Source organism: Scyliorhinus torazame, chromosome 21 (genome assembly GCF_047496885.1).
Source record: "Scyliorhinus torazame isolate Kashiwa2021f chromosome 21, sScyTor2.1, whole genome shotgun sequence".
NCBI classification, from domain to species: domain Eukaryota; kingdom Metazoa; phylum Chordata; class Chondrichthyes; order Carcharhiniformes; family Scyliorhinidae; genus Scyliorhinus; species Scyliorhinus torazame.
This window is the reverse complement of record NC_092727.1, coordinates 92,289,402-92,314,706: the sequence shown is the minus strand read 5'-3', so window position 1 is coordinate 92,314,706 and position 25,305 is coordinate 92,289,402. Positions and strand designations below refer to the sequence as shown.

Sequence of the window (25,305 nt, the reverse complement as noted above, 5' to 3'; positions counted from 1 at the left end):
GGTGGGGTTACTCGTTTATGGGGATAGGGTGGAGGTTTGGCCTTAAGTAGGGTGCTCTTTCCAAGGGTCGGTGCAGACTTGATGGGCTGAATTGGTTCCTTCAGCATTAAATTCTAATTCTATGGTGCCTTCCACTACCCATGCCAATTAACCCAATCGACCTGCGGCTCCAATTCTCTGAGTGTTACTTGTCTCGGGACCTCTATCCGCAGAGGTAGGTCTTGCGTGCTGCTTCCTTCCGTCCTCTGGTCCTTCCTCGCATCTCCTCTGTTGCCTCTGCGCCAAATGGAGTTGCCGATTGCAACTCCGCAGGAACACCAGGAACCCAACTTCAAAGGTCCATCTCCAGGTATTATCGCACATAACCTAACTCCATACATGCTAATGATGGGAAATCTGAGTGCCGGAAAATCTATCTTTATCTGGGCAATCCACAACAATTGATTTGAATGAGACCGATTATCTCCTGGGGCGACATTCTCCGACCCCCCGCCGGGTCGGAGAATCGCCGGGGGCTGGTGTGAATCCCGACCCCGCTGGTTGCCGAAGTCTCCGGCACTGGATATTTGGCGGGGCCGGGAATCGCGCTGCGCCGGTTGGCGGGCCCCCCCGCTCGATTCTCCGCCCCGGATGGGCCGAAGTCCCGCCGATAAATTGCCTGTCCCGCCGGCGTAAATTAAATCACCTACCTTACCGACGGGACAAAGCGGCGTGGGCGGGCTCCGGGGTCCTGGGGGGGGCGCGGGGCGATCTGACCCCGGGGGGGTGCCCCCACGGTGGTCTGGCCCGCGATCGGGGCCCACCGATCTGCGGGCGGGCCTGTGCCGTGGGGGCACTCTTTCCCTTCCGCCTCCGCCACGGTCTCCACCATGGCGGAGGTGGAAGAGACTCCCTCCACTGCGCATGCGTGGGAAACTGTCAGCAGTCGCTGACGCTCCCGCGCATGCGCCGCCTGGAGATGTCATTTCCGCACCAGCTGGCGGGGCAACAAAGGCCGTTTCCGCCAGCTGGCGGGGCGGAAATTCCTCCGGCGTCGGCCAAACCCTCAATGTTGGGGCTCGGAACCAAAAGGTGCGGAGCATTCCGCACCTTTGGGGCGACGCGATGCCTGCCTGATTGGCGCCGTTTTGGGCGCCAGTCGGCGGACACCGCGCCGTTTCCGGAGAATTTCGCCCCTGATGTCCTGTTTACAGGGCAGGCCCAGACTTGTCCTGACTGTCTGTCTCTGCTCAATGGATTCAAACTTGGCTGTTCAAATTCCCCTCAGGCCTGCCTGTGGGCTGACTGTGGTTAAATTAAAAATGTCCAATTTTTAATTGAAAGTGTTTAATTGTATATCAGGCCGAAAGTTCGGGACGTTGTCCATTTTACTACATCATATTCAACATTAAGGCTGATGGGTTGGGGATGAAGGCGGGGTAGAACATAGAACATACAGTGCAGAAGGAGGCCATTCGGCCCATTGAGTCTGCACCGACCCACCTAAGCCCTCACTTCCACCCTATCCCCCATAAGCCAATAACCCCTCCTAATGTTTTTGTTTGGTCACTAAGGGCAATTTAGCATAGCCAATCCACCTAACCTGCCCGTCTTTGGACTGTGGGACAAAACCGGAGCACCCAGAGTAAACCCATGCAGACACGGGGAGAACGTGCAGACTCCGCACAGACAGTGACCCAGCAGGGAATCGAGTCTGGGACCCTGGCGCTGTGAAGTCACAGTGCTAGCCACGTGTGCTACCGTGCTGGGTGGGGGGGGGGAAGCTCCGGGAAAGTTGCACCGGTGAGTGTGCAGACATCATGGGTGGCTCAGGACCCCCAAATGGATCCAATGTTGGGATGCCAATCCCTGCTGGGAAATCCAGTCCTATGTGTCAATAATATTGATTACTGTGGTGTTGGGTGTTCTGACACACAGAAGAGCCAACACAGTTGCATGTGGTACAACGCTTCTTTATTTAAACTCACTATTTACAACTTGGTCTTTGCACTCTGCACGTGGGGGGCTCCCTGCTTGTGGTGTTTCAACAGCTCTTTCTTGTTTCCTTCTCCCCAGACCTACTGACCTCCAGGTGTCGTGCTCGTGCTTTTTATGTGGTTGGTGTTCTTGTCTGTGATTGGTTGTGGTGTTGTGTACTCTGATTTGCCTGTTAGTGTGTCCATCATGATGTGTGTGTTTGAATATCATGACATCCCCCCTTTTTACAAAGATATGTGCCTACGTGGTAATAAATATGATCGTGACGTGAGTGCATCTAAGAGTGTGTGTGTGTCGTGTGCAGCATGTGTCTATGACGGAACTATGTACATGGGGCGATGTCGAGTGCGTCACATGAATCCAGTTGTACCATAACATAACAGAAATGCGAACGAGAGAAGAAGAAAAAAAAATTTGAACAGTTGTCCAGTCAGACGACATCTGGAACGATAAACAACAACAGGTTATCATGTAAAATTGTCCAACTTATTAAACATATGAACTGTATTATAAGTCCATTCTAATGGGTTTGCGACGAATTCGGGTTGACCGCCTTAAGGGTGGCTCAAGAACCACCGGCTGCTGTGCAGGCATGGCCATGGGTGGCGATGGAAAGGGCGTGATGTGCGGCAGCTCCACAAAGTCATCCTCGGAAGCCTGTTGAGGATCTGGCGTGTTGTGTGGCTGTGAGCGTGGAAGTCGGCGAAGGGCGCGCCGATTGCGGCGACGCACGGAACCATCCGGCATGCGAACCAGGAACGAGCGGGGAGCCACTTGTCGGAGGACTTCGGCCGGTGCTGACCAGCCACCATACGGTTGATGGACGCGTACTTTGTCTCCGGAGGACAGGGGGGGCAGGTCCGTCGCTCGTGTGTCGTACCGACCTTTCTGGCGATCACGCTGCAGTTGCATGTTCCGAAGAACCGCCTCATGGTCTGTTGTCGGTGCCAGGACGGAAGGTACCGTCGTCCTGAGGGAGCGACCCATTAGTAGCTGCGCTGGCGAGAGGCCCGTGGATAACGGGGCCGATCGATAGGCCAGCAAGGCAAGGTTAAAGTCCGATCCGGCATCAGCCGCCTTGCACAGGAGCCGCTTTGCGATGTGGACACCCTTTTCAGCCTTCCCGTTCGATTGTGGATGCAGAGGGCTGGATGTCACATGAGTGAAACCATATGCTGCGGCAAAGGATGACCATTCACGGCTGGCAAAACAAGGTCCATTGTCTGACATGACAGTCCTTGGAATGCCATGGCGAGCAAACGTTTCCTGGCAGGCCCCAATGACTGCGGACGACGTCAGATCATGGAGAGGCATGACTTCCGGGTAGTTTGAGAAGTAGTCTATAATAACAATGTAATCTCTGCCGAGCGCGTGAAATAGGTCAACACCCACCTTCGCCCAGGGGGACGTCACCATCTCGTGTGGTAGAAGTGTTTCCGGAGGTTGCGCTGGCTGAAACCTCTGACAGGTTGTGCAGTTGAGCACCATGTTGGCTATGTCTTCATTAATACCCGGCCAATATACCGCCGCCCGGGCCCTTCGTCTGCATTTTTCGACGCCCAAGTGGCCTTCGTGTAGTTGACGAAGAATCATCTGGCGCACACTGTGTGGAATGACGATCCTATGCGATTTCATAAGGACCCCGTCTATATTGGTGAGATCATCTCGCACATTATAAAACTGGGGGCACTGCCCTTTTAGCCACCCTTCCGTCATGTGGCGCATCACTCGCTGCAGCAGAGGGTCAGTCGCCGTCTCTGCGCGTATGTGGGCCAGACAAGGATCATCAGCTGGCATATTTGCTGCTGTCAGAGTCACGTGTGCCTCAATTTGACGCACGAACCCCTCCGCATCTGGTGGTGTGCTCACTGCTCGGGAAAGAGTGTCCGCCACTATGAGTTCCTTCCCCGGAGTGTAGATCAGTTCAAAATCGTACCTCCTGAGTTTAACTAAGATGCGCTGGAGGCGAGGAGTCATGTCGTTCAGGTCTTTGTTAATGATGTTGACCAGGGGGCGGTGGTCAGTTTCGACCGTGAATCGTGGCAGGCCATACACATAGTCGTGGAACTTGTCCAGTCCAGTTAACAAGCCCAGGCATTCTTTTTCGATTTGCGCGTAGCGCTGTTCGGTAGGGGTCATGGCTCGTGAGGCATACGCAACCGGGGCCCATGATGACGTGCTGTCTTTTTGCAGGAGTACCGCTCCAATACCAGATTGGCTGGCGTCTGTTGAGATCTTTGTAGGGCGAGTCGCGTCAAAGAAGGCCAGCACTGGTGCCGTGACCAGTTTGTGCTTGAGCTCCTCCCATTCCCGCTGATGCGACTGGTGCCAGTTGAATTCCGTCGATTTTTTTACGAGATGGCGCATGTTTGTTGTATGAGAAGCCAGGTTGGGAATGAACTTCCCAAGGAAGTTGACCATGCCCAGGAATCTTAAGACAGCCTTCTTGTCAGCCGGTCGTGGCATGGCTGTGATGGCGCTAACCTTGTCTGCATCGGGACGGACCCCGGACCTTGAGATGTGGTCCCCGAGGAATTTCAGCTCCGTCTGGCCGAAAGCACACTTCGCACGGTTGAGACGCAGGCCATTTTGCCGTATGCGGGTGAAGACACGTCGAAGACGATGCATGTGTTCCTGCGGAGTGGTGGACCAAATGATGATATCGTCCACATATACACGTACCCCTTCGATGCCTTCCATCATCTGCTCCATAATGCGGTGGAATACTTCAGATGCCGAAATGATGCCGAATGGCATCCGGTTGTAGCAGAATCTGCCAAAAGGGGTGTTGAATGTGCATAGTCTTCGGCTGGCCGGGTCCAGTTTGATCTGCCAGAATCCTTTGGACGCATCCAATTTAGTGAATATGGTGGCTCGCGCCATCTCGCTGGTGAGGTCTTCTCGTTTCGGGATGGGATAGTGTTCCCGCATGATGTTGTTGTTCAGATCTTTTGGATCTATACATATACGGAGCTCGCCAGAGGGCTTCTTTACACAGACCATGGAGCTGACCCATGGCGTGGGCTCCGTGACCTTGGATAGGACCCCTTGGTCCTGAAGAATCTGCAGTTGTGCCTTGAGGCGGTCTTTGAGAGGCGCAGGAACCCTGCGAGGTGCGTGAACGACAGGGATGGCGTCCGGTCTGAGTCGAATCTTGTACGTGTGTGGCAATGTCCCCATGCCTTCAAAAACCTCCTGGTTGTGAGCGAGGAGGGAATGGAGATTCGCGTGGAACTCAGCATCCGGGAAGTCGGATATCTCATCTGGAGAGAGAGACATGATGCGCTGTACCAGGTGAAGGACCTTACACGCTTGTGCGCCCAGTAACGAGTCCTTTGATGAGCCCACAACTTCGAAGGGGAGTGTGGCCGTGTACCTCTTGTGAGTCACCTGTAGCTGGCAAGATCCTACGGACGGGATAACGTTCCCGTTATAGTCAACCATCTTAAGCCGGGATGGTGTGATGGGTGGTTTGACCTTCATGGCCTGGACTGCAGAGTAAGCAATCAGGTTGGCGGATGCGCCGGTGTCCAGACGGAAGGCGACGCGCGATCGGTTGACCGTCAGGGTGGCACACCACTCATCGTCTGGATTGATGGCATTGACCTTGTTGACATCAATGACGGCAACTTGGAAGTCATCCTGGTCATCTGCATCACTTAACTGGAAGTCGTGATGCGTGGGCTGGACGGTCCTGACTCGTGTGCGAGGTTGTCGAGGATGCGCCGGATCCATGGGTTGAGCCGCACGACAGTGGGCTGCGTAGTGGCCCATCTTGCCACATCTGTTGCACTGTCGGTATTTTGCAGGACATTGCCCTTTTAAGTGTAGACCTCCACAATTGCTGCACGTCATGACGTCACGACGTTCGTTGCGCCACTGCGCATGCGCAGTGCGATCTTGCGGTGTGCGCGCCTGCGTAGTGCGTCCCTCGTTGTGGCCGTTATTTTTGGCGCCCACCTGCGCGGGAGACCGCGAAAAGCGCGGGAAGCGGCCGCTGTCGTCCGGGCCGTGGGGCGGGAAGAAATCAACGGCCTGGATGCGTTCAACGTCGTGGGCGGCCTGGCTTGCCGATTCGACGGCTGGGGACCCCCTCCGTGCCAACTCGGACGCCTGAAATCGGGCAAAACGGCAGGTAGCATTTTCATGGAGGACACAGGCTTCCACAGCAGACGCTAAGGTGAGGCTCTTTATTTTAAGAAGCTGCTGGCGTAGGCCACTAGAGGCAACGCCAAAAACAATCTGGTCCCTGATCATGGACTCTGTAGTGGTGCCGTAACCGCAGGACTGGGCTAGAATCCGGAGGTGCGTCAAAAAGGGTTGAAAAAGCTCCTCCTTACCTTGCAGGCGTTGCTGAAAGATGTATCTTTCGAAAGTTTCGTTTACTTCAGTTTGAAAGTGCTGGTCCATTTTGAGGATGACCGTGTCATATTTGGCCTGGTTTTCGCCTTCCTCGAACACCAGTGAATTAAAGACATCGTTTGGGTGGGGGCCTGCGTAGAAGAGGAGCATTGCAATCTTCGAATCATCCGAGGCATTCTGTTTTTCGGTGGCACGGATGTACAGGTCAAATCGCTGCCTGTAGAGCTTCCAGTTGGTGCCTAGGTTCCCCGTGACTTGCATCGGCTGCGGTTTGCCGGTGTGGTCCATGTCCAGAATGGCAGGTTAGTAGGCAGGTATCGATCCACTCCTGTACCATGTGGTGTTGGGTGTTCTGACACACAGAAGAGCCAACACAGTTGCATGTGGTACAACGCTTCTTTATTTAAACTCACTATTTACAACTTGGTCTTTGCACTCTGCACGTGGGGGGCTCCCTGCTTGTGGTGTTTCAACAGCTCTTTCTTGTTTCCTTCTCCCCAGACCTACTGACCTCCAGGTGTCGTGCTCGTGCTTTTTATGTGGTTGGTGTTCTTGTCTGTGATTGGTTGTGGTGTTGTGTACTCTGATTTGCCTGTTAGTGTGTCCATCATGATGTGTGTGTTTGAATATCATGACAATTACAACCCGTTAACAATTTAAAATACTTTTGTGGGGTGCGATTCAGCGTACTTAATTTAATGTCCGCTGAACGGCACGTTTAGTGGGGTATTTCCCAGGCAAAGAAACAACCAGCTATCCAACGGCACTTTGCTGTTTTCTTGGCCTCAGGGAAATTCTCTCCTCCGAAGCCACACTTAGCGGGATTTCCTGCTGGTGAGCTGAAAGGCTCCTTGCAGATCGGGGGACCATTTTGTCTGGCAACCCTGAACTCCCTCCCTCATTACAGAAGCCCCCCCCTGCTCTTTTGACACCCTCACCCTCCCTGAACCTGGCGAGACAGCAACCTGGCACCTGGGCACCATGGCATTGCCAGCCAGGCACTGTAACAGTACTCCAAGCATCCTGTCAGTGCTACCTGGGAACCTGGGCACTTAAATAAGCATTTCAATATGCTGATCTGGATCACGCCCAGTGAGGGCAAGATCCAGATCGTGTCAGGTGGAGCAAGTTGGGTGACTCGCGCAAGGTTTTGCGCCCAGTGTAGCATCCGATTTGTGACATGCTGTGATTCACCCCTTGCGCTTGTATCCATGCTGGGTACAACGAGGTTGCTGAATCACGCCCATGATTTGCAGCATGCAATTGTTTTGCTTTTCTAGATTTCAGCCCTCCTTTAGTGCGCAGCTCACTGAAATGAATTGGCTTGCATTCACCACAAGGGTGCACCCAACCATAGGCAAACCTCCAAGGCAAGAGTTAGTTATATTATTACGATGTGCTCCCTGGCATCTGACAGAATAAATTCAGAGGGACGCCTTTGGGATGGCCAGGTCAATTTTTTCCCAAACGTTTTGAAATCACGATTGATTTAATTCCCTGAGAGTTAAATCTCTGTCCCTCCAGCCAGAGCAATGCTGAGGGAAGAAGGACCAACCGGGCCTGGATTTTCCAGCCCCCCTGTGGTGGGTTTTCCCATGGCAGAGGTGGCCTGCCATTGATCGGTGAGTTCCCCGGCGGCACGGCTGGTGAGCCATGGTAAACACCATTGCATTTGGCAGGACCGGAAGATCCCACCTCTGGCCAATGGCAGGCTACCTCCGCCACTGGGAAACCTGTCACCGGGGATGGATTATCCCGACCCAGGTTTCCGTTGTGCATAACATTGCTGATGTGCAACTTATAAGAAATACTTGTGTATAATAATATAATAATAATATAACTATCCAAATTTAGGTGGACATTTATTACTTCTGATGTTACCTGTTAGAAGCTGGGACAATTGGGAGACCAATGCAGCATCAACTGGAGGCCATTGCCTGCTCATGTGGAAAGTCAAGGTTGTCATGTTCTCCTCCAGAATGCCCGCAGTGCCATTGATACTAATATATCTGCAAAAGGACATTGGTCTATTGATCTGTTGGACCATGTATGAAATGCACTAAGGGTGTTGTTACGCCCCTGTGAGGAGGGGTTAAAATATGACGCCCCTATAATACCACTACAAGTCTGACTGTAACAGGGTTTCTTGTGAATTTAGAAGGAAGAAAGTTTTTTCGCAATGTCTGTTTTTAACCATTTACATACTGATGGCAAAAAAAGAGTCTGACAGGCTTTCTATAGGCCTAAAACTAAAACCGGATTAGTTTTTATTGAGTTAAAAACCCAGCCAAGTAAAGATAGCAAAATACTTAAAAGGATTAACCTGTGTTTCTCGAACTTTCGATACACTCAGACACACAGAAGTTAGATTGTAGATAGTTAATTTCTTATCCAAATTAAATTGCTGAAAGAAAAAGAAATGGATAAGTTACTGTTATTCAGTTTTTATCTGCAGCAGATCTTTTCACGGTGATCTTAAAGTTCCAGGAGTTGCATTTAAACTCATGTGCAACTGTGATGGCCGGAGACAATTTATTTTAGAATATAATGGGTGCGATTCTCTGAAATGGAGACAGAGTGTTCGCGCCGTCGTAAACGCCGTCGAGGTTCACGACGGCGCGAAACGGCCCCTATCCCGACCGATTCAGGGCCCGAAAGTGGGCTCGGAGCGGCGCCGCGTCATTTATGCGCGGCAGGCCTTGGCGCCGCGTAAAGGCGGCGCCGCATACATGACGCGGCAGGCGCCGCATAACTGGCATCACCCGCGCATGCGTGGTTGCCGTCCTCCCCGAGTCCGCCCCGCAAGAAGATTTCCGACGGAACTTGAGGGGCTGCGGAAGAAAGGAGGTTCTCCTTCAGAGAGGCCGGCCCGACGATCGGTGGGCACCCATCGCGGGCCAGATCCCATTTGAGCCCCCCCCCCCGGTGCAGGATCCCCCCTCCCCCCCGGCAGGCTGCCCCCCCAGCGTTTCCACGCTGTTCTCACCGGCAGCGACCAGGTGTGGACGGCGACGGGGGGAACCCGCCGTTTTGGGCAGGCCACTCGGCCCATCCGGCACTGAGAATCGCGGCAGTACCAGAGAATCGCCATTTTGGCTGTCTCGGGCGATTCACTGGACCGCGCCGGGCAAAATGCGATTGTGCCGATCTGGCCGCTTCCGTGAATCGCGGGAGGGCGTCGGACCGGCGTCGCGGGAAAATTTGGCGACCCAGGCGATTCTCTGAAACGGCGCGGGATCAGAGAATCGCGCCCAATGTCTTTTCACAAAAAGTTGTGAGTTTTGCATCTGAGGTTAATTTCAGTGTAAAATTCACTATCTCTGTTCTGGATTATGAAAATGTAAGATATCAGGTCTTAAATTGGAAGATATGAAAATGGAGCTCCTTACTACATTGGCATCTTTTCCAGATTACTCGCAGTTTTTGTCTTTAGCAATTTGTAGTAAACAAATTTCAAAATGGTTACTCCTAGTCACATGGGGCGGGATTCTCCACCCCCACGCCGAAGTGGCCGCGCCGTCGTGAACGCTGTTGAGGTTCACGACGGCGTGGAATGGCCCCGGTCCCGACCGATTCAGGCCCTGACAATGGGCCAGTATCGGGGCCGCGTCATCTACCCGCGCCAGGCCTTGTCGCCCGCGTAAAAGCGGTGCCGCACAGATGACGTGGCCGGCGCAGCATAACGGACGTCATCCGCGCATGCGTAGGTTGGCCGGCGCCAACCCGCGCATGCGTGGTTGCCGTCCTGTCCAAATCCACCCCGCAAGAAGATGGGGAACGGATCTTGTGGGGCCGCGGAAGGAAGGAGGTCCTCCTTCAGAGAACACGGCCCGACGATCGATGGGCACCGATCACGGGCCACCCCACATTGCAGGTGAAGCTCGGTGCAGGATCCCCCCTCGCCCCCCCCACAGGCCGCCCCCCCCAGCGTTCACGCACCGCCCACGACTGCAGTGACCAGGTGTAGACGGCGCCAGGGGGAACCCGCCGTTTGGGCCTGGCCGCTCGGCTCATCCAGGCCTCAGAATAGCGGGGGTGCCGGAGAATCGCCATTTTGGGTGTCTCCGGCAATTCTCCGTCCTGCGAAACTCAACCGGGCCGTTCCCGCCGCTTGGGAGAATCGCGGGAGGGCGTCGGACCGGCGTCCCCGGAAATTTTGGCGGCCCAGGCGATTCTCCCAACCGGCGTGGGAGTGGAGAATCGCGCCCATGATCTCTCTCTCCACATAATGATTTCAGAGAGGGTTGGTTTATCTGATGTATAAACATACGGTTGGTTTTTTTTCATGACCGGGGGTGGGTTTGTTGATGGGGGTGGGGGGGGGGGGGGGGGGGTTGGGGGGGCGGGGGGGGGGGGAGGGAGAGGTGAGTATATTATGTAATGTCCCAATTATTAACCCCTGAATTTGTCGTTAGCCATCTAATTGAGACAGGAAAGCATCTTTCGTAATAACTATTGTTCTAGCAGACTGCTGAAGAGATAGTCTGATAGAAATGTAAATACTTTGCCCAGTCCATTTCAGTAGATCCCTTTGAAGGGGATCTTAGCATCCTCAACTGTGAAATACCAGAAAAGGATGTCAAGACACACCTGAATTCCCACATGGGAACTTTCCAGAAATGGGCAATACCGGGTGTAAGGTGACGTGGGGCAGCCATCTTTACGCAGTGTCTTTTTTCTGTCTTCAAAAAATCCTTTTTAAAATGTTCAGTACACGTTTGGTCAGCTGATGAAATTACAGATTGTTAAGCTCAGATGGTAACTCTATAATAAGAATTAGGAAGCCTTCTTCAACTCCAAGCTTATTGTGTTCGTAATCACTTCTCTAACAATAAAACAGTACGACCCGTATCCCCTTTATATATTGGTGCATGCTACTGAACAATAAATGCAAGCTATTAAACAATTAGAATCTCAATTCAAACTTAAGTACATTAACTTTTTCCTAACACAGATTACTGTCACTCGCATGTTACATGGGCTGCTCAGCCATATCTTTGTTGTTGTGCACAATGAACTTTCCAACCATGAATCTGTTAATGGAAGTCCTCTGGTGTTTGTGCAATTTTCAATACTTATTGACTTTAGTCTGACTTTCAAGGTTGAAGTGTTGATTTGGTTCCAAAGAAAGTATCTATGGATTCCACAGAACAATAGAATGGTCACAGCACAGAAGGTGGCCATTCAGCCTTTTACATCTGTTCTAGCTCTACATAGGAGCAATTTACCTAGTACCACCATCCCATCTTCTTTCCATAACCCTGAACATTCTCATTTTTCAGATAATAATCCAATTCCCACTGGAAGGCTTCAATTGAACCTGCCTTCACCGCACTCTCAGGCAGTGCATTCCAGATCCTAACCATTTTCTGATTGAAAACATTTCTCCTCATCATAGATTATCATAGAATTTACAGTGCTGAAGGAGGCCATTCGGCCCATCGAGTCTGCACCGGCTCTTGGAAAGAGCACCCTACCCAAACCCACACCTCCACCCTATCCCCATTACCCAGTCACCCCACCCAACACTAAGGGCAATTTTGGGCACTAAGGACAATTTAGAATGGCCAATCCACTTAACCTGCACATCTTTGGACTGTGGGAGGAAACCGGAGCACCCAGAGAAAACCCGCGCACACACGGGGAGAACGTGCAGACTCCGCACAGACAGTGACCCAAGCCGGGAATCGAACCTGGGACCCTGGAGCTGTGAAGCAATTGTGCTAACCACAATGCTACCGTGCTGCCCACTCATGTTGCGTGCTTTTGTCAATTACCTTAAATCGGTGCCGCCTTGTTCACAATCCTTCCATTAATGGGAACAGGTTTTCGTGAGACAATCTGTCCAGACCCTTCATGATTTTGAATACCTTTATCAAATCTCCTCTCAACATTTTCTTTTGCAAGGAAAACTGTCCCACCTTTTCTAATCTATCCACTCAACAAAGTTCCTCATCACTCAGACCATTCTTGTGAATCTTTGCTGCAACTCTCTCTAATGCCTTCTCACCTTCCTAATATGTGAGACTCAGAACTGGACGCAATAATCCAGTTAAGGCGAAATAAGTGTTTTCAACAATTTTAACATAACTTCTTTGCTTTTATATTTTATGTCCGTTTAATAAAACCTAAGTTACTGTGTGTTTTCTTAGTTGCACTCTCAACCTGTCCTTCCACCTGCAATGATTTATGTACATTTACACTTGGATTCCTCTGCTCCTGTACCCCCTTTAGAATTGTACCTTGATTTCATATTGTCTCTTGGTGTTCTTACTACCAAAATTAATTACTTCAGATTTTTTTGCATTTAATTCAATCTTCCACTTGTCTGCTATTTCCACCAATCTGTCTATGTCCTTTTTCAAGTTCTATACTAGCCTGCTGTTATGGGCCAGGGTTTAGAGAACCCCAAAGTGTATCATGGAGTTCACCTGACCCACAACTTTTAATAGATTGTGGTATGGGGAGCACACGGCTCACTCTACAACTGTGGTACAGCAGAAATGGAAAAGTATCTTTTAAAGCAAAACAATGTTTATTCTATGAACTCAAGTTAACCTTTTTAAAACATACAGTGAACATCTTAGCAACCATTAATTCACATACAACCCCCAAAGACGACAACACTAAGTACATCTTTAAGCTTTCCTTTTTAACATCCATAAGACTTAAAACACATTTTACCAGAAGCATATCAGGTTAAAGTCACAACTGTTATTAGTTTTAAATCACCAGGATCGATTTACAGTCTTTAGATTACAAAGAGAGATTCATTCACCTTCTGGCTGTGACTGCAGCTATCCAGCTCTGAAAACAAAACGAAAACACACCCTGCAGCAAACAGCCTAAAACAAAAGTAAAAAGCCGACAGACAGCCCAGCTCCACCTGCTCTCTGACATCACTGCAGTAATAAACACCCATTTCTTAAAGGTACTCTCACTACAGATACTTATATACACACCCATTTATAAACACCCATTTCTCAAAGGTACTCTCACATGACACCTCCCCCCAAGAAAAAAAAATAAACCATCAACTTCAAGATGATTTCATTTTTCATCTTTTCACCATTCTTTAAGAAATGCACACAGTAAATATACTTTTTCATTTCAAAAAACAACACACATAAACAGGTATAATAATATAGTCCATTTTGTGTCCGTTCTTCTTCCAACTGAAATCTTTCTCAATTGACAGTCTCTGTGAACAAGAAGATCTTTGCACGATCCGTTCATTTCTCTACGCCTCGGAATGGCTCTTTAAAGTCAGATACTTTAGTTCAATCTGATCACAGAGTCCCTTGTAATTCTCCAACACATGCGCATTGGTTATCACAGCTTTCAGGCAGTGAAATGCCAGTTGAAACTCTGCTGTCCATTGACATTTTCGACGTTTCTTCAGCAAGTCCATCAGTGGAGCAATCACGCTACAAAACCTTTGCACAAATGTTCGATCAAATCCACTCATGCCAAGAAATCGCATTATTTCCCTTCGTCTTGAGGGTATTGAAAACTCCTCAATAACTGTTGGTTTCACATCCCGTGTGACCATTCGACCATGTCCGATTGTATGGCGAAGGAAAGTGACTTGGACTTTCCAAATTCACCTTTGGCTAGGTTTATCACCAAACCCGCCTCCTGAAGTTGATCGAATAACTCCATCAGATGTTTTAAATGTTCTTTCCATGTCTGGCTGAAGATGTATACGGCACAACTGGGTAATCCTGAAACAACTTTCCTAGTTAACCGTTGAAATGTGGCTGGGGCGTTTTTCATGCCAAATGGCATAACTTTGAATTGGTCTTTACCATCTGGAGTCACAAAAGCTGATATCTCCTTCGCCCTTTCGGATAAAGGTACCTGCCAGTAACCTTTAAGTAAATCCAGTTTGGAAATAAAAGCTGATTGTCCCACTTTCTCAATACAATCCTCCAAACATGGGATAGGGTAAGAGTCCGTTCTTGTAACTGCATTAACCTTTCTATAGTCCACACACAACCGTTGGGTACCGTCTGGTTTAGGTACCATCACTATGGGTGAGCTCCATTGGCTGCAGCCACTTCAATTATGCCATTTTTAAGCACACTCTGAATCTCTTTGTTAACCTGTGCTAATTTTAAAGGGTTAAGTCTGTATGGATGTTGTTTGATTGGAACAGCATTTCCCACATCTACATCATGTATAGGCATTTTAGTACTTCCCAATTTATCTCCACAAGCTTGCCCATGTGATATCAATAACTCTTTCAGGTCAGTCCGTTTTTCCTCTAGAAAGTAACTCAACAATCGAGCCCAATTTTTAAGAACATCCTCGTTTTCCAATTTAATTTGAGGTATGTTAAACTCACAGTTATCTGGATTTGGTTCGACACTTTGAGTTAGAATCATTAAAACCTCCTCCTTTTTCTCTCCTTCCCTTTCAAAGTACCTTTTAAGCATATTCACATGACACACTCGGTGAGTCTTTCTTCTGGTGTTTTTACCACATAATTTACCTCACTTAATTTCCTTTCAATCTTATAAGGTCCACAAAACCTAGCTTTTAAAGGTTCACCTACCACTGGTAACAACACTAAACTTTATCTCCACTGGCAAAACTACGAACTTTGGATTTCTTGTCCGCTACCCGTTTCATCACATTTTGTGCAACTTTGAAATGTTATCCAGCCAATTCACCTGCTCTATTTAATCGTTCCCTGAATTTTGACACGTAATCCAATAATGTAATTTCCGATTTCTCACTCACCAATTTTTCCTTAATCAATTTAAGTGGTCCTCTTACCTCATGCCCAAACATTAGTTCAAAAGGACTGAATTTGGTTGACTCATTAGGTGCATCTCTAATTGCAAACAGTACGAATGGAATTCCTTTATCCCAATCCTCTGGATAATCTTGACAATAAGCCCTCAACATTGTCTTTAATGTCTGATGCCACCTTTCTAACGCTCCCTGCGATTCTGGATGGTACGCAGTTGATTTAAATTGTTTTATTCCTAAGCTATCGATAACTTCTTTAAATAAACTTGAGGAAAAGTTCGATCCTTGATCCGATTGTATTTCTGTGGGTAGTCCATATCTAGTAAAGAACTTAACTCCTCGACAATCTTTTTAGCTGTAATATTACGTACTGGAATGGCCTCTGGAAACGTAATAGACACATCAATTATAGTCAAAGGTTATTTTTGTAAGGGCCACGAAGAATCCAGCATGAGTTTACAAAATGTTATTACAAAGTAATAACATTTATTTACAATAACATATATATATAACAGCAGCAGCAACTTCCCTTGCTGCACACTCCTTCCTCCTGGTTCCAAACTGGACAGCTTTATTTATACATGGAGTTTACTAATGGTTTCTCCGCCCCCCCTAATGGCGAAGCTCATACTCCCACAGGATTGTGGGATTGTCATTAGTCCCCAGCCAATGGTAAGCAGGCAGGTTATAACATCCCTCCCCCCAAAGTCCAAGGAATCCACCGAAGACCCTGGCGAAGGAGGGCGTCGGACCCGTTTTGCCGCAGGCCGGACACCATTTGCATGCGGCACTGGATCAGGCGGCGTGTAACGAGACGGAGACCGGCGCTTCCGTGATGAACGGTGTAACGGTTGTACATCCACGGCCCGTGGACCCGAGGATTCCCCCTCTGATGCGTATTGTGTCTCCATCTCGGAGTCAGAGTCTGCTGCCTCCGTCATGTCAGCATCTCTATCTCCATTCGGTTCTGTAATGACCTGCGCAGGCTTTGTGTGAGGTACCAGAGGAAGATTGTGAGGACTACCTTCCATTGTCTCTGGTCTCTGTGGCTGTAGAAATTAGCTCCGGGGGCGGGGAATCTTTGGAGGGGATAGTCCTCTGGACCGAACGTGGTCTACATATTTGCGCTGGAGACGACCCTGGGCTTGCACCTGGTAAGATATAGGGCCCATTTGACGAAAGATTACGCCAGGAACCCACTGGGCACCACCATCAAAATTCCGAACGAACACTGGGTCACCGGGCGCAATCTGCCGAATCGGCCGATGCCGAGAAATTCCCTGTCCCTGACGTTCTTGTGTGCGGCGTACTTTTGCGCCAATGTCCGGGAAAACCATACTAAGGCGGGTACGAAGTCTCCGGCCCATTAGGAGTTCTGCGGGAGCTACCCCAGTCACTGCATGGGGGGTGGTCCTATACGTAAACAAAAAGCGAGCCAGTCTCGTGTCCATTGATCCGGAAGACTGCTTCTTTAGGCCTCTTTTGAATGTCTGCACTGCGCACTCTGCCAACCCATTTGAAGCTGGGTGGTAAGGGGCAGTGCGGATATGGCGGATGCCATTCGTCTTTGTAAACCTAGCAAACTCCTCACTCGTGAATGGAGTGCCGTTATCCGTGACCAGCACCTCGGGGAGGCCATGCGTACTAAACGACAAACGCATCTTTTCAATTGTTGCGCAGGACGTTGTCCCCTGCATCTTATGCACCTCTCGCCATTTAGACTGGGCGTCGCTTAATAGAAGGAACATGGATCCCTGAAAAGGACCTGCGAAATCTGCATGCAAGCGTGCCCAAGGCCGCCCTGGCCATTCCCAGTGATGTAGGGACGCGGCCGGCGGAAGCTTCTGCTGCTCCTGGCAAATGGAGCAGTTTTGGGCCACCTTCTCAATGTCGGTGTCGAGGCCTGGCCACCAGACATAACTCCGGTCCAACATTTTCATTTTGGTCACACCTGGATGTCTCTTAATATCAGCTCCTGGCCTTTTTCCGGGACAATTACTCGCGTCCCCCACAAGAGGATGCCGTCTTCCACGCTGAATTCTGACAGCTTGGAGGAAAATGCCCGCATCTCGCCTGGGAGCTGTCTATGCTGCTCACCATACAGGACTATGTGCCGAACCTTTGACAGGACTGGCTCCGTCTGGGTCCACTCACGGATCTGTGATGCCGTGACAGGCAAGGTGTCCATAAAATTTAGGGTTGCAACCACCTCACCGGTCGTGGGGGTCGACATGGGGCCGGTTGATAAAGGCAATCGGCTCAGTGCGTCGGCATTTGCTATCTGCGTTCCTGGTTTGTGCTCCAGAGAATACTCGTATGCAGCGAGCAACAAAGCCCAGAGCTGGATCCGTGCGGAAGCAATGGGCGGTATTGGCTTATCCTCTCGGAAAAGTCCCAACAGAGGCTTATGATCAGTCACGAGAGTGAAATGGCGGCCATACACGTACTGGTGGAAGCGTTTCACCGCAAAAAACACTGCCAGGCCCTCATTCTCGATCTGCGCGTACCTTTCCTCCGCTGCAGTCAATGTGCGGGAGGCGAAAGCTATCGGTTGCTCGGCCCCGTTCTCCATCTTGTGGGACAGGACGGCCCCAATACCATACGGGGATGCATCACATGTGACGAGCAAAGGCTTTCCAGGATCATAGTGGGTTAGTAACCCAGACGATGACAATTGTTGCTTTACCCGCTGGAAAGCGGTTTCTTGCGGCTGACCCCAAACCCAGGTGTGATTTTTCTTTAGCAGGAGGTGCAATGGGGCCAGCGTAGTTGCCAGATTGGGGAGGAACTTCCCGTAATAGTTTACGAGGCCAAGAAAAGAACAAAGATGCGAAGAGTCAGTCGGGGCAGGGGCCTGTTGAATCGCGCGCACCTTCTCTGCGACGGGGTGCAAACCTTCACGGTCCACCCAATAACCTAGGTAGACTACTTCCTTTGCCTGAAATACGCACTTTGTGAGACGTAAACGGACTCCAGCCTCCGAAAAGCGTCTAAGGACAGCCTCCAGATTTTCCAAATGTTCCTGCTCCGACGTGCCTTAAGTCAAACGTCAAACAAGTAGACAGCGACACGTGGTAAACCTCTCAAAATGCCCTCCATAACACGTTGAAAAATAGCGCAGGCAGATGATACTCCAAAGGGCAACCGTGTATATTCATACAGGCCCCGGTGTGTATTAATCGTTACATATGGTCGGGAGGCAAGGTCCAGCTCCAACTGTAGGTAGGCGTGACTCACATCTAATTTTGTGAACGAGAGTCCGCCTGCAAGCTTCGCGTAGAGATCCTCTATGCGAGGCATTGGATATCGGTCAAGTCGGGAAGCCGTATTCACTGTAAGTTTATGAGTCGCCACATAAGCGAACTGTGGCATCTGGCTTCATTACAGGTACAATTGGTGCTGCCCAGTCAGCAAAATGGACGGGCCTGATAATACCCAAACTCTCCAAACGAGTGAGCTCCCCTTCTACCTTCTCAAGCAAGGCGTAAGGCACCGGGCGCGCCCGGAAATTGCGCGGCGTGGCTCCTGGTTCGACTTGGATACGGGCTACGGCCCCTTTTATTTTCCCCAAACAAGGCTGGAATATATCTGGGTATCGTCCTAGCACCTCAGTCAACCCTCCAGAAACTGTTTGGAGGATGTGCTGCCATTGCAACCGCAAATGGCGCAACCAGTCCCGACCCAACAGGCAGGGCCCCTTGCCGCGCACCACGGTAAGTGGGAAACGCCCCTCCTGGCGTTCATAAACAACAGGGGTCATCGTAGTTCCTGCAATGTCCAGTGGTTCCCCCATGTAGGTGGCCAACCTGGCCTGTGAGTCGGTTAATGTAAGGGTCTGTATACCCTGCTTGATGCGGTCGAATGTCCTCTGGGCGATCACGGAGACCGCTGCACCAGTGTCCAACTCCATCTCAAGCTGGTGACCATTGACCCATACTGTCACCTTAATGGGGGCCACACGGGGAGCTGCCACACAATGCAGCTGCAGGCAGTCGTCCTCCATCTCCACGTCCTCAGGAGTAGTCGGCGCAGGTTCAGCCACATGGACGGTACGGCCCCTGGGCTGGTCCCAGTTTCGGTCGGAACGACGGCGCCCCCAGGACCGGCGTCCGCGATGGGGTCGGCGCCTACAAGTCTGACACGGACATGGCTCCTCATCCATTGGTTCTGGAGAAGGCTCCCTTCGGGGAGGAATGTCCGACGGCCACTGGCACCGGTCCGGACGTCGCCTGGCCCAAGGTACCGCAGGGTGGCCGCATTGTTAATGCCGCAAACCAAACGGTCGTGTAACATTTCTGACAAGGTCTCACCATAGTCACAGTACTCCGCAATCCTGCGTATCCCGGATAGAAAGTCGGCAAGGGATTCTCCAGGGGTCCTCTCAGCGGTATTAAACCAGACTATCGTGGATGGGGTTGGGTTAAAATGTTGCCCCACTATGTTCACAAGTTCATCAAACGTTTTGGTATCCGGCGCAGCTGGGTACGTAAGGCTCCTAATCACCCCAAACGTATGCGGGCCGCAGGCAGTGAGCAATATGACCACCTGGCGCTCGTTTTCGGTGATATTGTTTGCCCGGAAATAGTAACACATCCGTTGTGCATACTGGTTCCAGCTTTCCAGCACAGCATCAAAAACATCCAAACGTCCATACAGAGGCATGGTATAATAGAAAACAACTTCCAACCTGTATCCAACAAAACTCCAGGGAGATGGTTCAGCAGTGTAGACAGCTATTCACTTTAACCCTCGTCGCCAGTTTTGTAAGGGCCACGAAGAATCCAGCACGAGTTTTAAGGATACAAAGTAATAACATTTATTTACAATAACATATATATGTAACAGCAGCAGCAACTTCCCTTGCTGCACACTCCTTCCTCCTGGTTCCAAACTGGCCAGCTTTATTTATGCATGGAGTTTACTAATAGTTTCTCCGCCCCCCTCCTTGGGGAAGCTCATACTCCCACAGGATTGTGGGATTGTCATTAGTCCCCAGACAATGGTAAGCAGGCAGGTTATAACAGTTATTGATTCCCACTTTTCGTTTTAGGAAGCGGTCCTGCGCAATCAATTCTGACCCTTGTAAAAGGTTCCTTAAATACTGGAATGGGTATTAAGGGTGCTGGTTTTATCACTGCTTGAGGTCTCCCTTTCACTTGACATATGTGACATGATTGACAAAATGTAACTACATTTTTATGCAGTCCAGGCCAATAAAAATGTTTCTGGATTTTAGCTTGAGTTTTACTTATCCCCAAATGACCTCCCACTGGTACCTCATGTGCAACTCGTAACACCTCCTTTCTATACCCTACCGGCAGTACTACTTGATGAACTTCTGCCCACTTTTCATCCGCCTGCATGTGTAAAGGTCTCCATTTTCTCATCAAGACATCACTTTTACGGTAATAACACTCTGGTATACTCTCAAATTCCTATTCCGTGTATGCTTTCTGTTACATCCGTTTTATTTCTACATCTTTTTGTTGTAACTCTGCCAATTTTCCTGAACAAAAAATATCCGCCTCACCCTCCACCTGATCTTGTTCTTTTCAAACCATCTGATCAAAAATCGTTTCTGATAATTGCACTTCAACTTCATCTTCACTCTTTGATTTCTCCTCTTTTTATGAACCTGTGACTTTGCGACCTTGTTACTACACAATCCGGAGAAATCCCAGGACATTCGTCCTTCACCACTTCAGTTGTCTGATTTTCCACTGGCTTATCAACCACAGTAGGCATCACTCCCACCTGCGATCCAGCTATATCATTACCCAAGATAAACTGTATTCCTGAACAAGATAGTTTCTCTATTACTCCTACTACCACTTCACCACTCTTCACTGGACTTTCCAACCTTACCTTAAATAATTGAACATTACTCCTCTCACGCTGAATTCCACACATTACCACCTTTTCTGGCAATATTCTCCCCAGATTACATAGCTCCTCATCTCATACCATTAAAGATTGACTACTCCTGTATCTCTTAAAATTGTGACTTCTTAACCTGCTCCTCCTGATACACAAGAGTAAACTTTACCCACACAAGTAAATTCTTTAAAGAGATCTGGCACCTTCATATAAATCACCTCTTGATCAGGCTGTACAATCTTTTGCACCTCCTTCGCTTCACTTGGGCTTTCCTTTACCACTTTAACAAACCCCACTGTCTTACCCTGTTTTACCACATCAGCTGTCCCAGTGCTTTTCTTCAACCACCAACACTGTGACTTTACATGGCATAGTTTATTACAGTAAAAACATTTGAAACTTTTCATTTCTTTTCCACCCTCCTGGATTTATTTTATCTGAGGTACACTCTCCTTATTATCTCCCATCAGATCACCTTTCCCTTTACCACTTGAGTATTTCTCATGTCCCCATTTTCTATCCCTCACAGGCTGAAACTGATGTCGGAAACCAAGCATTGATTTATGAACTAATTCATAATCATCTGCCATTTCTGCTGCTAAACTCGCAGTTTTAACACTCTGATCTACCACATGAATTCTCACTACATCAGGAATTGAATTTTTAAACTCCTCCAAAAGTATAATTTCTCTGAGAGCTTCATACGTTTGGTCTATTTTCAAAGCCCTTATCCACCTATCAAAATTACTCTGTTTGATCCTTTCAAACTCCATGTATGTTTGACCAAATTCTTTCCTTACATTTCTAAACCTTTGTCTGTAGGCTTCAGGCACTAGTTCATATGCACCTGAGATGGATTTTTTCACCTCCTCATACGACTCAGATACCCCCTCTGATAGTGATGCATACACTTCACTAGCCCTACCTACCAGCTTTGTTTGAATCATCTCCTGTGGTCATTTCATTTGCTTAGCCACCTTCTCAAATGAAATTTAAAAGGCTTCTACCTCCTTCTCATCAAACCTTGGCAATGCTTCGACATATTTAAATAGATTCCCACCAAGCCTTCGACTTTGATGCTCTTTCTCACTATCCTCATCACTATCATCCAACTGTACGTTTCCCTTTACGCCTGCCAGTTTTAACTGACTGTCATGTTTCATGGCCATTTTCTGAAGTTCAAACTCTCTCTCTTTACCTTTTTCCCTGATCTATACCTCCCTTTCTCTTTCTTTTTGTTCTGCTAGCGCTATTCTTTCTGTTTTCCTTTCTTCTCACTCTTTTTTATCTCTTTCTCTTTCCTCTCTCTCTCTTTCGTATTCAAGCTGCTTTAATTCTTTCTCATGTTCCGTTTGTTTAATTTGCAACTGAATTTTTGCCATTTCCAATGAGTCAAACTGTATCTCAGGTAACGTTAAATGCTTAGCCACCGCCATAATTACCTCATCTTTTTGCATTTTGTCAGGTAATGTTAACTGCAATCTTTTTGCCAAATCTAACAGTCTGATTTTAGTCTATCCGTAAGGTAGTGCGTGTGACCGTCTCCACCCCCAAAATCTTCTGAGCTTCTGAAAGAGCCATTGTCCACAACACACTTCCTACTTAAACTAAAATACCACACCTGAAAAGCAACCACAATATGATCACCCCTCACTGTCTTTAAGTTCACTAAGTCAATCCAATAGATAGACTTTTATCCCGGACGAGCCCCCAGTTTGTTATGGGCCAGGGTTTAGAGAACCCCAAAGTGTATCATGGAGTTCACCTGACCCACAACATTTAATAGATTATGGTATAGGGAGCACACGGTCCACTCTACAGGTGTGGTACAGCAGAAATGGAAAAGTATTTTTTAAAGCAAAACAATGTTTATTCTATGAACTCAAGGTAACCGTTTTAAAACATACAGTGAACATCTCAACAACCATTAATTCAAAAACATCCCCCAAAAACTACAACGCTAAGTAAACCTTTAAGCTTTCCTTTTTAACATCCATAAGACTTAAAACACCTTTTACCAGAAGCACATCAGGTTAAAGTCACTACTGTTATTAGTTTTAAATCACCAGGATCGATTTACAATCTTTAGATTCCAAAGAGAGATTCATACACCTTCTGTCTATGACTGCAGCTATCCAGCTCTGAAAACGAAACTAAAACACACCCTGCAGCAAACAGCCTAAAACAAAAGTAAAAAGCTGACAGACAGCCCAGCTCCACCCACTCTCTGACATCACTGCAGTAATAAACACCCATTTCTTAAAGGTACTCTCACTACAGATACTTATATACACACCCATTTATAAACACCCATTTCTCAAAGGTGCTCTCACATGACACCTGCTCACAGTCTACTATATTTCTAAGTGTTGTATCATCCACATATTTTGAAACTGTGAAGTGTGCACTGAGATCTTAATTAATAAGGGGATTAGGGGTTATGGGGAGAAGGCAGGAGAATGGGGATGAGAAACATATCAGCCATGATTGAATGGTGGAGCAGACTCAATGGACCAAATGACCTATTTCTGCTCCTCTGTCTTATGGTCTAACTCCTTAATATATACATATAAGGAAGAATAGGAATCCTAACACTGACCACTGGGGAACTCTGTTATAAACCTTCTCCAGTCTAAAAAACATCCATTAACTCTAATTCCTGTTACTCAGCTAATTTCGTATCCACGTTGTTACTGTCCCTTACAACCAGTAGCTCTAATTTTGCCCACAAATCTGTTGTGAAGCATTTTATAAAATGCCTTCTGGAAGATGTTGCAACCAGTGAAGGCCCATGTCAGGAATCAATCTTTCTTTCCCAGTCCTCGATTGATCCTAACAGGGTTTCTTTTTGTAATTTATAAGGATGAATGTATTAATTCTGTATCTGATTGCAAAGAACTCAGTCTGACTGGCTTTCTTGAACTTAAACACAAAGGGGTTATTTTTTATTGTGGTAGAAGCTCACCCAGGTAAAATACAACAATATTTCAATAGGTGAACTCACATCCTGACCTTTGCAACACATAGATGGAATACACACAAAGCAAGCAGAATTATAGTTATACAGTAGAGGAGGTTAACCTTTTGTCAAAATTAAGATACAATAATACAATGTAAAAAAAAAGAGAGTTCACTGTTTTTGAGTCCCTTGCTGTTACTCATGGCTGAAGCACATTTTTTTTATCTGGTGGTCCTGAAATTCCAACTGGGTTGAGACTGATAGAAACTACGATTTCTGGAGACAGTCTTTCCCAAACTTAATCCATATTTTCTGAAAGTCGATTCTATAGTGCTTGAGTGGGGTTCCCTTTGTTCGAAATTCTCATCTCTATGTTGGATTCCACATTGTAACTGAAATAATGTTCTGAACTTCTGAACAGGGGAAAGATAGAAATGGCGTTGTTGCTCCATTTGCAGATTCCTTATTTGAGATATTTTTTCTGAAAGTATTATGGGGAGAGACATCATGCAACCAGAATAACCAATTTGAAAAGCATTTTGTTACAACACGTTGGCTTCAAATTGGTTATTCTGGTTACATGTCTCTCCCCATAATCATTTCAGAAAGCCCTTGGAAAGAGCACCCTACCCAAGCCCATGCCTCCACCCTATCCCCATAACCCAGTAACCCCACCTAACCTTTTGGACACTAAGGGGCAATTTAGCATGCCCACTCCACCTAACCTGCACATCTTTGGACTGTGGGAGGAAACCGGAGCGCCTGGAGGGAACCCATGCAGACACGGGGAGAAAGTGCCAACTTCACATGGTCACCCGAGGTGGGAATTGAACCCGACACCCTGGCACTGTGAGGCAGCAGTGCTAGCAACTGTGCCACTGTGCTGCCCACTACCAGTGGTATCAGGCAACCTGTGGCAGCCATCTTAAGTCAGTACCTTTGCTTTAAAAAAATCATGAAAAAAATTTTCAATATGTATATTTGACCAACCGATAATATTAAAGTTTAATATTACACCTGCGAACATCACATCATCGGAGGTCTTCAGCACAGTGGTTGTGTCCCTGTCCAGCTTGACATGGAGCGGCACCCCTCAAATAAAGGCATGATCTTGGGACATAAATAATGGCATGATCTTATCCAGCAATGTGTTCCTTATGGCAAAATCGCTGCAAGCATTGACTGTCTTGCCTAAAGAATGGCATCTGGACCAGGTGCTAGTGGGCTATGAATGTCGTGGAATTGTGCCCTTGAAAGAGTCACAAACTTCCTGGACAAAAGAGAAAAGAAATGAGTCTGCTAAATAAAGAACTCTAGTCATACATTTTTATGAGGCATTTTGATCATTAATCAGTGTCATGGTATTTCTGCTT

At 48.2% G+C, this 25,305-nt stretch overlaps 1 long non-coding RNA gene across 1 annotated transcript in view; it reads right to left on the bottom strand.

The window, feature by feature from the left end:
- Positions 1 to 25,056, bottom strand: part of LOC140398018 (uncharacterized) — a 31,289-nt gene extending 6,233 nt beyond the window's left edge. The window contains exon 1 of the long non-coding RNA XR_011937383.1: positions 24,950 to 25,056. This is a non-coding gene — a long non-coding RNA (uncharacterized lncRNA). The remainder of the gene's footprint in view (positions 1 to 24,949) is intronic.
- Between the last annotated feature and the right edge of the window lie 249 nt (positions 25,057 to 25,305).